Source organism: Microcaecilia unicolor, chromosome 5 (assembly GCF_901765095.1).
Source record: "Microcaecilia unicolor chromosome 5, aMicUni1.1, whole genome shotgun sequence".
Lineage (NCBI taxonomy): Eukaryota > Metazoa > Chordata > Amphibia > Gymnophiona > Siphonopidae > Microcaecilia > Microcaecilia unicolor.
The window spans coordinates 350,285,293-350,303,033 of NC_044035.1; the positions used below are offsets into that span (position 1 = coordinate 350,285,293).

The following is a 17,741-nucleotide window of genomic DNA, read 5'->3' on the forward strand; positions in this document are numbered from 1 at the left end:
CCTCCTCGCAGGATCCACATAAGATTGGCTCAGGTCTGTTTCCCATTTACAGCTTTTGAGAGGTGAGCAGGGAGGTGGTGCTACCCGGAGAATGAGGATTTAGGCAGATCATCCCCAGAGCTGTCCCCTGAGGTAACCATGTGAGCTTCACAAACTCATCACCATGTGTCTGCAAGTGGGGAGGGGAGGGGGGCACAGAGGATCCACAGGGTCAGGGAGTCAAACGTAGAAAACAAGAACGCTGCCACCTTAGCAGAAGGAATACAGCTGCTCTTTCTTCTCTGCTGACGGCTGACTCTGAACCAGGCATCATCACAAGCAGCTGATCCCGGTTCTCACATTTTCTTACTTGCCTTTGGGCTACAAAACAACATTTAGCAATCATCACGAGAAAACACTAAATATTAAAGCACTTTCAAGTAGAGAACAGTCCGGTCAGCTGGTAAGAACACAGTCGCTCTCCCTTCCCTCTCCTGCTCAAAAGACAGTGAAAGCGTTACAGGGTAGCAACCAGGGCAGCTGCCCAGGGCAGGTTTTGGAGCCCCCTCCCCAAGTTGTGTCCTAGGCCCCTGAAGATATTAAATTCTTTTCGGTCTGGGATTCAGAGTCAGACATTTAACCCGTGGACAGGGGGTGAGGAAGTGAAGGGCACTGTACTCTTTTTGACCAGAAACAGCTGGCACCGTGCCAGGGGAGTGGGAGTCCGGGAATGTAACATTCCAGGTCTGACGTTAGCCACCTCTCTGAAAGACCTCCAAAATCAAAGGGAACAATCTAAAACCAATGCTGAAGGAGCCCCAACTTTCAGGAGACCCCACAACAGTGCACACTATTGCAGAAGAGGCTCTCCTGCACCCCCCCCCCACTACCCCCCCCCCCCACAGAATCTACAGTTCAAGACTTTTCTACATCTACCAATGCACAGCAATCTATGATTTACAGAAGCTGTTCTGAAACGCGCCCCCCCCATCCTTTACAGGATCTGAATGTACCAGAATATATGGCTTACAGAGGGGCTTCAGTGTCTGTTGACCTTGAACTGTGCAGTCAGTACATAAGTATTGCCATACTGGGACAGACCAAAGGTCCATCAAGCCCAGCATCCTGTCTCCAACAGTAGCCAATCCAGGTCACAAATACCTGGCAAGATCCCCCAAAAAGTGCACAATATTTTATGCTGCTTGGATTTTCCCCAAGTCCAATTTAATAATGGTCTATGGACTTTTCCTTTAGGAAGCCTTCCAAACCTTTTTTAAACTCTGCTAAGCTAACCGCCTTTATCACATTTTCTGGCAACGAATTCCAGAGTTGACTTACACGTTTAGTGAAATATTTTATACGATTTGTTTTAAATTTACTACTTTGTAGCTTCATTGCACACCCTCTAGTCCTAGTATCTTTGGGAAGCATAAACAGACGCTTCACGTCTACCCATTCCAGTACTTCAGCAGCATTTGTCCAACATGAAACAGCTACAGGTTACACTGCTCTAACAAACCCCAGAGCAGGGGAACTTTCACTCTGGCCTCGCTCGCTCTCACACTGAGTCTTACTGTGGCCAGCCAAGCATCAGCTCTGAAAAGCGGCTGCTATCAGAGGGGATCTTACACTGACACTCTGCAGACCCAGGGAAGAATCCTTAATTCCATCAGAAAACTGGTCTGCCTTCCCTACTGCTGACTCCCCCAACAAAACCTGGCTCTAGATCTCCTCCTCAGCAGGCACTTGGTGCCTGTGGGCTTAAAATGGGGAGAGGAGAACAGATAAGGAGAGGATGCCCCCCCCCCCCCCCCACTTCCCCTCCCCATGCTCAGAATGAATGGTAGGCCCCAAGCACAGCTTATCACTGGGACAGGCAGAGAGCACTGCCCCCAACCGAATTCCAGGCAGCAGTGACCCAAGGCAGTGACTCCCCAAGAGCCTTGAGCAGTCTGACCCCCCCCCCCCCCCGGAGGCTTCAGAACCCCACCTTCCAGTAAAATTAGAATGTACAAGGACATCTCAGTCAAATAAATCCCCCCCTTGCTTTTACACACAGGCATTTACAATGGTACTGTATATCCTCAGATGATCCTTAACAGGGCCATCCCAAATGCCATGAGGGCAATGCTGTCGCCCACCACCTGCAAGGAAGACGGGGGAGGGGTATAAATTGCTCCCTGTCCATTATCTTTCCTGCAGAAAGCCATTAATCTCAAACACATTCTAAACGTTTCATAACCACGAAATTCCACAGCACCCAGAGATCTTCTCACGTATCCCACCTGTATCGTAGTAATCACTACTACTTAACATTTCTAGAGCGCTACTAGGGTTGCGCAGCGCTGTACATAACAAAGAAGGACAGTCCCTGCTCAAAGGACAATCTAAAGGACGAAATGTCAAGTTGGGGTAGTCTAGATTTCCTGAATAGAGGTATAATGGTTAGGTGCCGAAGGCGACATTGAAGAGGTGGGCTTTGACCAAGGATTTGAAGATGGGCAGGGAGGGGGCCTGGCGTATGGGCTCAGGGAGTTTATTCCAGGCATGGGGTGAGGCGAGACAGAAAGGGCGGAGCCTGGAGTTGGCGGTGGTGGAGAAGGGTACTGAAAGGAGGGATTTGTCTTGAGAGCGGAGGTTACGGGTAGGAACGTAAGGGGAGATGAGGGTAGAGAGGTAAGGAGGGGCTGCAGATCCAGTGCACTTGTAGGTTAGTAGGAGAAGCTTGAACTGTATGTAGTAATCAAACAAAAAGCCATGGCCTACTGATTACTGGCAGATCGTGAGCAATCCCTGGCTCCCAATTCATCATAGGGGGGCTGGGCTGCGAAGAGAGTGAGACAGCATGAGAAAATCCGGGGGAGGGGGGATAATGTAAGACACTCAAAGAAGATGCAAGGGGAACATGTGGGGGGGATGATACCGAGTCACTGAGTGTGAACAGGAGACTGCCCACCTACCCCTCGGCCTGCACCTGCACATGGCATATGCACCATAGGCAAAGAGACTAAAGCAGCAGAGGGGCCAGGATGAAAACAGCTTCAGGGAAGGAAAAGCACTGCACCCGCGCCTTCTACCCTAGGGGAAATGATCATAATCAACTTTCTGTGGGTCATTAAAATGCCACAAGACAGGATTCTGAGAACCCGTCCTGAGTGTTGTAACTCCAATTGGGTAGGTTGAAGGGGAAGACGAATCCAAAAGCCACAGGAAAGACAAAAAAAGGATCTTATACATAAAATACACCAAAAAAAAAAACTCAAAACATTTTTCAGCATTGCCAGAAGCTTTCTCATGGCGAAATTGTGTTCCTGAAACACTGATTTAACCCTTTTGCATCCGACTCAAGCTGTGCAGAGCTCCTGCATATTTATTTTTGTTACATTTTTACCCCGCGCTTTCCCACTCAAGGAGCTGCCTGTGCCTGAAGTGGGAATTGAACTCAGTTCCTCAGGACCAAAGTCCACCACCCTAACCACCAGGCCACTCCTCCACTGTTGCTACTATTTGAGATTCTACATGGAATGTTGCTATTCCACTAGCAACATTCCATGTAGAATCTCCAATAGTATCTATTTTATTTTTGTTACATTTGTACCCTGCGCTTTCCCACTCATGGCAGGCTCAATGCGGCTTACATGGGGCAATGGAGGGTTAAGTGACTTGCCCAGAGTCACAAGGAGCTGCCTGTGCCGGGAATCGAACTCACTTCCTCAGTTCCCCAGGACCAAAGTCCACCACCCTAACCACCAGGCCACTCCTCCACCCTAGCTCAAGACTCCTGAAGCAGGCGCTGCCACATCAAAACACAGCTGCTGTGTCTTTTGAGTCTTTCTGGTGTATCTTAAATAAATTTTATATGCAAGATCCTTTCCATCTTTCCTTTTGGAAGCGCCTACCCCTTCACCCTACTCTTTTGGCTTGCTTACAACGGTCGTAAGGATTACTGTTCCTCCACTCCCCGTGGTTCTTTCCTTTCAGGGTGGTTCTGTGAAGGATGAGGGGCCACAGGCAAAACTGTGAGGCCCACATCTGCATAAATCAGTAGGGGCTGAAAGACCTGTCTGAAAAGTGGGGCCAACCCAGTATTGGGTCTGTACATTCCAGTAATAAATTAAATGTTCACCCCAAGGAATCAGAGGAACAGTAAGGAAAGACATGAACCCCCTTCCCCTACACTTGCAGGAGAGATGATCAAAAGCAAACGCCGGCGCTAGAGGCTGTTAGCGCCATACTAGCGCCGGCGTTTGCTACCACCTCATGATCAGAGCCCTCGAGTGTGTGAAACAACGCGCTTGAGGGCTCTTAGCGCAAGTAGCATGCAAATGCATGCTAATCAGCGTTTAACGCATTCATCCCCAATGATCAGCGACCAGCGCACCAAAGATTGGGTCGCTGGCCGCGACAAACCCTACGCCAGCTGCAGCTGGCATTAGGGTTTGCAGAGCATTGGGGAGGAATGGTGAGCCCTGTCCCCCCATTCCCCCCCTACAGCAAACCTGCCAGCGAGGGCAGTTGAGGACGTCCAAATTTTGGACGTTGGCAATGGGCAGTTAAGGGCATCCAAAATTGGATGTTTCTATGAGAAAGGTGTCTTTCTCATAGAAACATCCAATTTTGGACGTCCTTAACTGCCCATTGCAGAAACGTCCAAATTTTGCACGTCCTCAACTGCCCCGTCGCTATACCTCCGACACCCCCTTGAAATTTGGCCGTCCCTGCAACAGGGCAGTTGAGGACATCCATCTTCCGATTTAAAGATGGGCGTCCTTCTCTTTTCATCGGTCTCCAGCCCAGCCCTGTCAAACAAGTGCGGGAGGATTGCGCTGAGTGCATGCTCTGGCACAATTCTCCCGCACTTCTACCCCATAATCAGAGATAATTGCGCTGCTTAAATTTGCATGCATTATCTCTGATCATAGGTCTAATAGCGTCCTGCGCTGTTCCAGCGCTGTTTGGAACAGCGTGGGGCTTCTGATCATCTGCCTGTTGGTTCTGCTGAACGCTGCCACTTGAAAGTCTCCCTCATCATTGTCAAAGGGCCCCATTCCTCAAGGTCTTTTCCTAAAGCATCGAATGGGACAAAAAGCCTCAGTGATGCACCAGCACAATGTTAGAGTAGGGTCTTCAATCATGATCGGAACCACTTGATAGCCCCACTTCATAGCCTATGACCTTGAACAAGCCCCTCTGCTGATCAGAGCACACTACACCAGAGACAAGAGTGAACTGTCATTTGGTTCCAGATCACCAATTTTTCACTATTAAATCGCCCAGTCATCTTCTCACTGGAGCCAGCAGAAAGCGTACGACCAAACCAGCACTCAAAGAGACGAAGGCTGCCCTTCTTTTCTAGGGACCTGTAGAAAGTATTTGAGAGACAGCCTGTACCTTTTGGAAAACCAGGCATGCAGGGCCGGAAGTGTCAAATTATTTATCATCTGGCTGAACACCTGCTTCAGTTTTACATTATTAGGCTCAAGAACTGGTATTTTAGGTCACCAGAGCCAGAAGTGGAAAAATAGGGGGGGGGGGGGACTGCTCATTTGTCATTGGCAGTGGGCAGGGGAATGGAAATGCCACCGAGCAGCAGAACAGTAGTGCAACACCACAAAGCCAGTGAGGTACAGCACCGTTCCACAACTTGCTTGATTTCTGTGATGAAGTGACCACAGTAATAGATTGGGTGGGGGGGGGGGGGGGGGGAGAGAGAGATGCAGCTTATCTGGATTTCAGGGAAGTGTATGATACTGTTCCACCCAGGCAGTCATAACTACTGAACAACATTTAAAAAGTGGGCGAGAAGTTTGTTGGACAACATGACAAAGTGACGGTCAATGAAGTCCACTCTGGTGAATGGAAGTTCAGAAGAAGAATCCCGTGAGAGTCAGTGCCGAGCACAGTCCTCTAAGGTGGCTTTGGGAAAGGTTAGAAGGGAGTGTGTGCCTTTAAAACAAATCGGAGAAAATGTTTCTTCACCCAACGCGTAATTAAACTCTGGAATTCGTTGCCGGAGAATGTGGTGAAGGCGGTTAGCTTGGCAGAGTTTAAAAGGGGGTTAGACGGTTTCCTAAAGGACAAGTCCATAAACCGCTACTAAATGGACTTGGGAAAAATCCACAATTCCAGGAATAACATGTATAGAATGTTTGTACGTTTGGGAAGCTTGCCAGGTGCCCTTGGCCTGGATTGGCCGCTGTCGTGGACAGGATGCTGGGCTCGATGGACCCTTGGACTTTTCCCAGTGTGGCATTACTTATGTACTTATATGATATAAAGATTTACAACTGCAAAAAAATACCAGAAAGGATCAACAGGATGAAAGATGACTTGACAGTCTTGGACAAATGGTTAAAAGGTAGGGCAACTACCATGCAGTCCCAAAAAAATACATAATCCTGCATTCAGAGTACAGAAACCCAAGGGACAAACACCTTTTAGGAGGTAGAGAACTAGGAGTCACCAAGCAGGAAAGACTGGAGGGTTCTTATCGCCAACGACCTCAAGGTAGACGATCAGCTTGACAAGCTCGGAAAATTAAGGGTATATGTGGATGCATAAAGAGGCATTAACCAAGAACAGACATGGTGGCCAGAACAGAACACAGTTCTCAAGGTATGAATACCATATCTACAAGGGGCATTGGCACGGCAGACACAATTCAAAGGAGGAGAGGCTTCAAATAGAGCCAATCCTTAACCGCCACAACCTCATCTGGCTTGTGGGACATCCCTAATACACAGGGGCTATCTGCCCGCAATTGAGGGAGTGCAGGGAAAGATTTCGTGCATATTCATTAAGGGTGTCCTAAAAATCCAGACCAGTTTGCAGACCTTGAGGACCGCAGTCGGACAGGCAATGCTCAACAAGAAGGGAAAAAGGGTGATGTGATACAAACATTCAACTATCTAGCCTAGAAGGCTTCAATAAACTGCCAGAAAGAAGCAGTTTCCATAGGAAAATGACGCTGAAGCGGAGATGCTCCAAACGAACGCGTGAAAATAACCTTTTGTCACACAAAGGATGATGGACACAGATTTCCAGTGAAGATTATAGGAGCCAAAGCAGTAGTGGACACAAAGGACCCTTAGCAGTGGGAAGAAGGAGAGGGAAATCCAAAGAATAAGACCCAGGACAGCACAGCAGGCAGGTACAAATCAGAGAATGACACAGGGACAAAATTTGTCCTCATCCCCACCCTGACCCCTGTTGCAGGGATGGGGACAAACTTTGTCCCCTGTCATTTTCTACTACAAGTGACACCGGATCATCAATATCTTCTGTGTATTTGTGACCCAAAAATCTGACACCCTGGCTAAGCACCTGAGATGTGTGCAGCCCATGTGTTCTGGTAATGCGATGTGTCAGACGTTCCCAGCGCACACCTGAATCGCTGTATTTCAGCAGAGCAGGGAAGTGTCAGGTGTCCAACCAGACATTAATCAATGACAAGATCTCCATGCAAGCAAAATCAGTCAGGGACTGATAAATGCAGCTGTTTTCAGGAAGAGAGTCCATTTCCCCCTCCCCCTCCCGGCTCACATCACCATCCACCCATCCATGGTTACCCCACTCAAGCTGAGGCATCCCCTGGGGCTCTCAGTTTTCTCACCTTAACTGTGGTGAGGATGGGATTCAAGTTGGCACCTCTTTCTGGACTGGGACTCCTTTTCAGAAGCTCTGGGATGTGACTGGGGTGGGGGGTGGGGAGTCGCCATTAAGACTCCAGAAAGCACGCCAGGGCTCCACAGTCCTTGCAGACTGGGACGTCGACATTCCTGCAAACTTCTACTCTTCTCTTCAAACGTGATAATCCCTACGCCTAAAGATTTTCACGTTTCTATAGCATCCAACTCAATAGAGGACCTAGAATGAATTTTGGCCTCAGCGTGTTTCAACAAACATACATAAAAAGCATGTAATACAACGTAACACATATAAAAAAATAACATTCCTAACTAAAAATTAACTTTTCATTATAAGATGCATCAGATTAGAGACGGGAAGGTGGTAGAATTAGAGGACATGAATTGAGGTTGAAGGGGGGAGACTCAGGAATAATGTCAGGAAGTATTTTTTCATCCAGAGGGTAGTAGATACTACTACTACTACTACTTAACATTTCTAGAGCGTTACTAGGGTTACGCAGCGCTGTACAAAATAAACAAAGAAGAACGGTCCCTGCTCAAAGGAGCTTACAATCTAAGTAACGAAATGTCAAGTTGGGCAGTCTAGGTTTCCTGGGCAGAGGTGTAGAGGTTAGGTGCCGAAGGCGACATTGAAGAGGTGGGCTTTAAGCAGATATTTGAAGATGGGCAGGGAGGGGGCTTGGCGTATGGGCTCGGGGAGTTTGTTCCAAGCGTGGAGTGAGGCGAGGGAAAAAGGGCGGAGTCTGGAGTTGGCGGTGGTGGAGAAGGGTACTGAAAGGAGGGATTTGTTTTGAGAGCGGAGGGTACGGGTAGGAACGTAAGGGGAGATGAGGGTTGAGAGGTAAGGAGGGGCTGTAGATCGAGTACATTTGTAGGTTAGTAGCAGAAGCTTGAATTGAATGCGGTACCTGATCGGAAGCCAATGAAGTGACTTGAGGAGAGGGGTGGTATGAGTGTATCGGTTCAGGCGGAAGATAAGACGTGCGGCAGAGTTCTGAACCTGGAATCTCTTCCTGTGGGAAGGGGCGGAGATGAAAACAGTATCAAAATTCAAAAGAATGCGTGGGATAAACACAAAGGAATCCTGTTTAGAAGGAATGGATCCAAAGTGTAGCGGAGATTAGGTGGCAACACCGGTAATTGGGAAGCAAAGTCAATATTGGGCAGCCTTCTATGGTCTGTGCCCTGATCATGGCGGAATAGATTTGGATGGGCTGGAGTGGAACTTTTCAGTGGCTTCAACAAGAACTTCAGAAGTTTTAGAACAAGGACAGTGTCGGGCAGACGTCTATGCCCTAAAAATAGCTAAGTCAAATCAAGATCAGGTATACATATAAAGTATCACATCATACCTTATGTAACGAGTTTATCTTGTTGGGCAGATTGGCTGGACCTTACAGGTCTTTATCTGCTGTCATCTACTATGTTACTCTTTGGGGTTCTACATGGAATGTTGCTACTAATTGGGATTCCGGAATGTTGTAACTCTTTAGGATTCCAGAATCTTCAGAACTTAGTACAAGAACAGTGCTGGGCAGACTTCTACAGTTTGTGCCCTGAGAAAGGCAAGGACAAATCAAACTCGGGTGTAAAGTATCACATTCCATGTAAAACGAGTTTATCTTGTTGGGCAGATTGGATGGACCTTACAGGTCTTTATCTGCCATCATCTACTATGTTACTATATGTTAATGCCAATCAGCTTAACTGATCCATTAAATGCAACCTGAAAAAAAGGTGCTTAAAGACACCTCCTAAAATCTCACATATCCAGCACAGCCCAGAGTCCAGCTGCAAAAGGACTTCATAATTTTGGTCCTGCACAAGATAACAGCTGATTTGAGTTCTAGCAAGTTTTGCAACCCTGAGGAAACAGTTTGAAAGCCAGTGCTGATCTGGACAGCGCAGCGTTCTTACTGACTGACAGAACCTTATCAGCACAGATGACAGACTGTCTGTCATCTGTGCCGATAAATACAGAGGCCTTAAACTGAAGCCGATACTCAACTAGGAAGCGATGAGGTCATCCCAACACAGCTGATATATATATGTTCGCTACGCCTATAACAATAGCTCATCACTAAGCGAGCAGCTGCATTCTTCCATAGCGAGTTCTGCACAGGGACAGAAATTTCACCCATCCCCATGCATACCCCCAACCCTCCCACTCTGTCAGACTGCCAAAGTAATGCTTTGATGTTTCTCTTATATATACTATCTGCTACCACATTTGCTTATTTCCGATCTGAGGAAGAAGGGCAACCTTCGAAAGCTAATCAAGAAATGTATTAAGTTATGTCCAATAAAAAAGGTATTTTTATTTTAATTTTTGTTACATTTGTACCCCGCGCTTTCCCACTCATGGCAGGCTCAATGCGGCTTACACGGGGCAATGGAGGGTTAAGTGACTTGCCCAGAGTCACAAGGAGCTGCGCCTGTGCCTGAAGTGGGAATTGAACTCAGTTCCTCAGGACCAGAGTCGGCCCTTGCAGATCACCAATGTGGCCGCGCAGGCTTCTACATGGAATGTTGCTAGTGGAATAGCAACATTCCATGTAGAATCTCCAATAGTAGCAACATTCTATGTAGAATCTCCAATAGTATCTATTTTATTTTTGTTACATTTGTACCCTGCGCTTTCCCACTCATGGCAGGCTCAATGCGGCTTACATGGGGCAATGGAGGGTTAAGTGACTTGCCCAGAGTCACAAGGACTGTGCCTGAAGTGGGAATTGAACTCAGTTCCTCAGTTCCCCAGGACCAAAGTCCACCACCCTAACCACTAGGCCACTCCTCCACTTATTTTCTTTTCCATGTTTTATTTTGTTTGATTTCTATTGATAATCCATCCCCACCGGAATCTCCTCCCATCCTCGCCCGTCCCCTAAGCTAAAATAACCCAACTTGTGCTACAATAACTCAACAGTTGCCCATGTTGATAACGTCCCCTCTCAGTGCTCATGGGGATTTCACTGCTATCAACCATATCCATTAGATTTTTTTAGTACCGTTAATGAGAGTCACCTTTTCCTCACAACATTATCATCTGTTCACACCCCTCTGTCTGAACAGTTGGGGATATTTTCTCTTTTGTTATATTCACATATTCCTTTATTGTGGTTTGTGTTTTTGAAATAATAATTGCCATGGCAGAAGGAAAGAATACGTAGGCTGGCCTGGCACTACACTACCGCAGGATTCCCGCTAACCCCGTTCACATCAGTGGTATAGCTAGGTGGGGCCTGGGCCCCCCAAATTTTTTCTGGGCCCCTGGTTTTCCTGGTGGGGGTCCCCAACCCCTGCCAGCTGAAGACTTCATCCGGCGGCGGTCTCCAGCGCCACCGCATTGCCTTCCCTGCTCTCGCTTCCCCTCACGTCCGGCACACTCCTTTTACTGAAACTGAGCGTGCTCAATTTCACTAAAAGGAGCGTGAAAGATGTCAGGGGAAGAGAAAGCAGGGCAGGCAATGCAACAGCGCTGGAGACTGGTGCTGGACTAAGGCTTCAGCTGGCGGGGGTTGGGGACCCCCGCCAGCAAAACTAGGGGCCCAGAAAAAATTGGGGTATTTGCAGCAACAAAGCGGCAGGGAGTGGCCACGTATCTGTGACCTGGGTTGGCCACTGTTGGAAACAGGAAGCTGGGCTTGATGGACCCTTTGCCTAGTGGTTAGTGCAGTGGACTTTCATGCTGCGGAACTGGGTTCAATCCCCACTGCAGCTGCTTGTGACTGTGGGCAAAAGTCACTTAACCCTCCATTGCCCCAGGTACAAATAAGTACCTGTATGTATGTAAACCGCTTTGAATGTAGAAAGGCAGTATATCAAGTGCCATTAACAAGATTCCAGGCACAATCTCAAAGAGGTGCAACATTCCATGTAGAACCCCAAAGAATAGCAAGATTCCGGAATCCCAAGGAGTGGAAGAGTAGCCTAATGGTTGCTACTATTTGAGATTCTACATGGAATGTTGCTAGTGGAGGAGTAGCCTAGTGGTTAGGGCATTGGACTTTGATCCTGGGGAACTGGGTTCGATTCCCACTGCAGCTCCTTCTGACTCTAGGCAAGTCACTTAACCCTCCATTGCCCCTGGTACAAAATAAGTACCTGAATATATGTAAACCGCTTTGACTGTAGTTGCAAAAACCTCAGAAAGGCAGTATATCAAGTCCCATTTCCCCCTTTGGTCTGTCCCAGTGTAGCAATACTTATGTAATGTACCTGCATTAGGCACATTGGTTCTGTTACAGAATAGCAGCATAACCCTGTACCTTGCACCGAAGCCAGCTATAAAGCTAATGCAAGTGCAAGAGCCTTGGTAGGGATGCGAATGACATACAGTATTCTGCTTACGTCCCTCTTGCATATAGGCCTTATGACAATTCATAAAATCATTTACGGAGATGCCCCGGCCTACATGTCAGACCTCACAGACCTACCACCCAGGAACACTAAAAGATCAGCACGCACATTCCTGAACCTCCACTTCCCCAGCTGCAAAGGACTAAAGTACAAATTAACACACGCGTCCAGCTTTTCCTACGTGAGTTCGCAGTTGTGGAATGCACTACCATTTGATGTGAAAACAATGCGCGATCTAATCAACTTTTGGAAGTCACTGAAGACTTATCTCTTCAACAAAGCATACTACAACGATCCATCATAAGAACTGTAACGCATTAACGCTTCATCTATTATTCCTCTCCATACTGATTGCTTAATTCTATTATGTCACCCATGTTCTTTATGTAATACTAATTGTATCTTTTACTCTGGAATGGCGATTGCCATGACGGAACAATGTAAGCCACATTGAGCCTTCAAATTGGTGGGAAAATGTGGGATACAAATGCAATAAATAAATAAATAAATAAATAAATAAATATTAGGGTATAATGACTAAGCACGAGACAGAACTGAATGTCGGTCATCTCCATTATATGCAAATCTCTCTAATGCATATCCATTAGGGATTATCCTGAAAACCCAACTGACTGGTGGTCCCCACCAGGACCAGGTCTGAGAGCCACCGACTGAAAGGACAGCAAGCCGTGAGCCACCAACTCACAGGAGAAAGTTCACCTGAGGTCACCGAAAGAGGACACATCCATTCTGGAGGCACCACTTCCCAGTCCAGGGTTTCATTTATTGTCATTTCACTTCACTGGCTCCCTATCCGTTTCTGCATTCAATTCAAACTTCTTTTACTGACCTTTAAGCGTATTCACTCCGCTGCTCCTCAGTACCTCTCCACTCTTGTCTCTCCCTACGGCCCCCCTCGGGTACTCCGTTCTGTGGCTAAATCTCTCTTGTCTGTCCCCTTCTTCTCTACCTGCTAATTCCAGACTCCGTTCCTTCTATCTCGCTGCACCACATGCCTGGAATAGACTTCCCGAGCATGTACGTCTAGCCCTGTATTTGGCCGTTTTTAAGTCCAAGCTAAAAGCCCACCTCTTTGACGCTGCTTTTGAGTCCTAACCACTGCTCACTTGCCTGTACCTTTATCCCCTCCTCCTTAATTCCCCTTACCCCTTAGTTGTTCTGTTACCTGTCTTATTTAGATTGTAAGCTCTTTGAGCAGGGACTGTCTTTATGTGTGTGATGTACAGCGCTGCGTACGCCTTGTAGCGCTATAAAAGTGATAAGTAGTAGTAATAGTCATTTATATACTGTACAGCCCTTATCTAGAGCACTTCAAGGAGCTTCTGCCCTGAATCAGCTTACATCAGGGACACCTAACCGTTGCCAATTTGCTCCAGATTTTCAGAACAGGCTGGTCCAGTACTGGTAGAACTCCGATTTGTTTTCTTAAGAAAAAAAATTACAAGTCCTTTTATTTACTCGCCAATCTCCAATTACTCAGCTCACCGTTACGTGTTTGAGGCAAGTTACAATTATAATGAAACATACATATACATGGCGTGCGGGCTTTTGGAGAATACCCAGAGCCAGATGACAATCTACGGACGTAGAGGGGCCTGTGTTTCCCCAAGTCCAGTCCTGGAGTACTCCTTGCCAGTCTGGTTTGCGGGATATCCACAATGAATATGCATGAACTGCCGTCATTATATGAATATCTTTCACGCATATTCATTGCGGACATCCTGAAAACCTGACTGGCAAGGGGGTACCCCAGGGCCAGACTTGGGAAACGCAGCTGCCAAAGAGCAGAAACACACCAAGGAAACGTCCACGGACGGGGACACGATTGAAAGAAGAACCAGAGGCGTAGCTAGGTGGGTTGCCAGGGGAGCGGCCACTGCCCAAAAACGGACTTCCGACGGAGCCTATTTTTGATGCGATCTGTCATGTTTAAATTATGCGCCGGCGCCAGTCCATTCTCCGCTTCCCCGCACCCACCTCTCACAGCAAGGCAGGATGGCTTACCCCCAAGTCAACAAAGACGACGTTACATCCTGCTAGACGTAGTGATTTGAAAAGCACACGCTGCTAGTACAACGTATGCCGACAATTTGAATTTCTGCCTCAGGACTCGTTAAACACGGTTATATCCGGTACATAATCCAACTCAGTACTAGGTCGCATGATTTGCTGGGGGGGGGGAGATGTGAGGAATCGTGCAGCTCCTGTTTCCAGATACTTGAATCAACACTTATCTGTCAGTGACATTTTTTATTTACATTAAGCACAGATGGAAGCAGAAGTCTACAAAACACAATTTCATGAGCTGCTGCGAGACACCTGTCACTGGGCACAAAGCCGACACGCAGCTCTGTTGTATACAAGGCCCTCTACCTACGGTAACTGAGCATTGCCCCTGGTCCATATACTTTTAAACTACTAAATGTAACCAACGGAGTTCTGAAACCTAATATACAAGGGAACCCACCCACTTTCATAACTTACAGCTTTTCTCCTAGTAGAGCTAAGTATTCCCAGTCAATTGATTCATTTATACTTTACAAGTACAGAAATGCTTTCTGCTCAAAGTGATAAAGAAACCCAGAGTCGTGCACGTGTAACAGGAGCTCACCCAGAGTCCCACGGAAGCTCCCGTTACCATTACTGTCCCGCACAGGCTCCAGGGTCACACTTACTTGTATCGCCTTGAGCTCCGCGGTCCACATCAAAATTGGTCGCCTGGCCACGGACTGCGCTGGCCTCCGACGCAGGCTCCCGATGTCCCTTCGGACTCTGTGTGCTTGCCACCAGGCGAGGGTCAGAGCCGACGGTAGTCGGCTTCAGGCTCGGAACGGGCACTTCGAGGGATGAGGCAACAACCTACAGGAAAAGTAAAAAAAAAAGCGTTCAAAAGACTTGTCTGGGTTTCTATACACAGATAGAGCTTTCTTTTCTTCCCTTTAAAAGAGTTAACAGCTATCAGCAAACATGAGAACAGCTTCCTAGATACCCCCCACTGACGGTAATCTCAGGCAGGACCAGAGTACGCTGGCAGTGCTGCGGCTCTGCCTTTCACTACCTCTGTGCAGTTGTTGGTCCAGGTGAGGAACATCTGGATCTGTGATCATACTGTAGCCCAGAGAAAGGCCTTCCGGCAGAGTCCCAGACACAGCAGGCAGGAATTGCAAGAAAAAAAGAGAGGCGCAGTGCCCCCTTGGGTGCACGGAGCCGGAGATAACATGGCGCCGTGCACCGAGGGGGCATGCGCGTTCGTGGCAGCGGGGTGCCCAGGACAGGAGCAAGGTGGGCTCGTTCCCGCTGCAAAAGGGGCACCCCGCTGGGAGAGGGAGGAGAGGAAACGGGGTTTAAAAGCCCCGGGGAGGAGCCCGGACAACCTCTTTCGCGTCCGGGCTCCAGGTGCACCCAGCCCTCCCTCCCCAATTTATGCTATGTTTACTGTACATTGTTCTATACTGTCGCAGCTTTGGCGGGGTACCCAAGCCTGATGGTGTAAGCTAGGCAGCTGGAGCAGCTGCGAGTACGGTGGAGCTCCCTTGCTAGACGGCGGGGGGCTCAGGTTACGATTGGTCAGTCCTGCTAGGACGGCGGACTGAGGATGGACATTGAGCCAGAGGCTGTGGGAGGCTTGGGTATACCCATATGTAAGATGTTTGTATATAAATAAAGCTGCGGCCGAGTTGTACCATATTAAATACAATGTGTCTTGTGATGATTAATACTGTTACTGCTATAAAATTGTAAACCGAGGTCTCTCGGCTGCCTATGTTAAGGGCCAACAGAGTAGATCATAGATCAATGCAGTCTCAAGCTCCCTTAGCATGCTGGTACCCCATGAAGAGGGGCTGAAAAGGGTATTAGTCTGTACACCCACTCGACGGTCCGGTCTTACCTACAGTAAACTGGTGAGTGACTTGGGTGGGGGGGGAACATGACCTCCAGCTGTGATTCCTGAGACCTAAACAGCCTGATATTACTGTAAGGAAATTACATACTGGACAGATCATTTTCAATGCCTGAGTTGCTCTAAAGGAAAAATATGCTAGCCTGGATTTTTTTTTTGCATCTTGCTGCAATCCCTCTACAGGGTTCAGTATTTTTACTGGCAGATACAGACCTTCCGTGGGAGCGCTCTGTCACTTCAAGCTAATAGGCACCCCACTGCCAAAAAGTTATTTTAACCACTTATAAAATTACCTTATAACAGGGAACCTAGACAGGAAAGACACATTGGCGCCTATGTGTTTTCATAAAACGGCCTCCCCAAAAGCTCTCGCAGGAGGCTATACCTACTCCAAGACCGTGTGGAATCGACACATACCTAAGTCTGCACTATCCAAGCTGCAAAGGACTTAAATACAAAACAACTTACGCATCTAGTTTTTCCTACATAAGCACACAACTGTGGAGCGCATTACCAAAAGCCTTGAAAACGACGCACGACCACCTAAACTTCCGGAAATCACTAAAAACCAACCTGTTTAAAAAGGCATACCCTACCCATCCAACTTAAATGCTTAATCTCTGCAACACAACCAAACTAAAGCACGTCATGGACATAACACAACTCTTCCGTTCTCCGATTCCCTAGTGTGGCTGTGCCACATGAACTTGATCTTACCATAACATCACTTTGTATTTGTTCACACCGGAGTTGGCAAACGCCTCTCCGGTGCTATGTAAGCCACATTGAGCCTACAAATAGGTGGGAAAAAGTGGGATACAAATGTAACAAATAAATAAACACAGACCGCGATGAGTGAGGAAGACCGTACAACCTATACAGACTGCCCATCTGCACCAGCTCTGCAATCTTTCCCTCTTCCTTAGACAGCCTCTGTGCTTCCCCACACTTTCTTGAAGGGAGATACAGTCTTTGCCTCCTCCAGCACCTCCACCAGGAGGCTGTTCCAGATGTCCACTGCCCTTTCTGTAAAGAAGCATTTCCTACATTAAGTCCTGAGTCTATCCCAGGAATAGGCAACTCCTGTCCTTCTTAATCTGACATACTTCTGTCGCTCTTCAGGCTAGCCACAATTCATATGCATGAGGCAGATGAGCACACAGTGAAGGTAGTGCATGGAAACTGATCTCATGCATGTTTGCGGTGGATAGCCTGAAAACCTGGCATACCTGTAGCACTCGAGAACTGGACTTACCTACCCCTCTCTGTCCCCTTTCACTTTCATCCTATTCCCCCTCATTCCAGAGCTTCCTTTCTGTTGAGAGAGGGCCTCCTCCACACCCCCCCCCCCCCCCCCCCCGTGCATTTATACATTGGAGATGTATACAAGTCTCTATCATCTGTCTCTTATCCCACTTAATATCCAAGTATATCTACCCTGGAGGAAAAACTGTCCCTGTCTGATTTATGATGTCGAACCCGCTCTCAGAAACAACTTCATCCACACAGAGGCGCTATCACCTCCTTTTCTCTGCTGGCCATTCCTCTCCCTATGCACCCAAAAATCCTTCTAGCTTTTGTCTTCAACTTTTCTAGTTATATGGACACCCCTAAGAGGTCCTTTTCCTAAGGTGTGCTGAAAAGTGGCCTGCGTTGGTGTAGACGCGGGTATTGGGCACGCACAGGTCCATTTTTCAGTGCACCTGCAAAAAAAAAAAAAAAGGCCTTTTTGGGGGGCCAAATACGGACATGTGGAAAAATGAAAATTGGCGCGCGTCCATTTTGGGCCTGAGATCTTACCGCCACCCACTGACTTAGCGGTAAGGTCTCAT

At 47.7% G+C, this 17,741-nt stretch overlaps 1 protein-coding gene across 1 annotated transcript in view; it reads right to left on the reverse strand.

The window, feature by feature from the left end:
• GSE1 (Gse1 coiled-coil protein) overlaps window positions 1-17,741 on the reverse strand; it is a 527,218-nt gene that overhangs the window by 368,263 nt on the left and 141,214 nt on the right. Inside the window, exon 2 of the mRNA XM_030204548.1 lies at window positions 14,684-14,867. The gene's annotated coding sequence lies outside the window, so the exon portion shown is untranslated. The remainder of the gene's footprint in view (window positions 1-14,683; window positions 14,868-17,741) is intronic.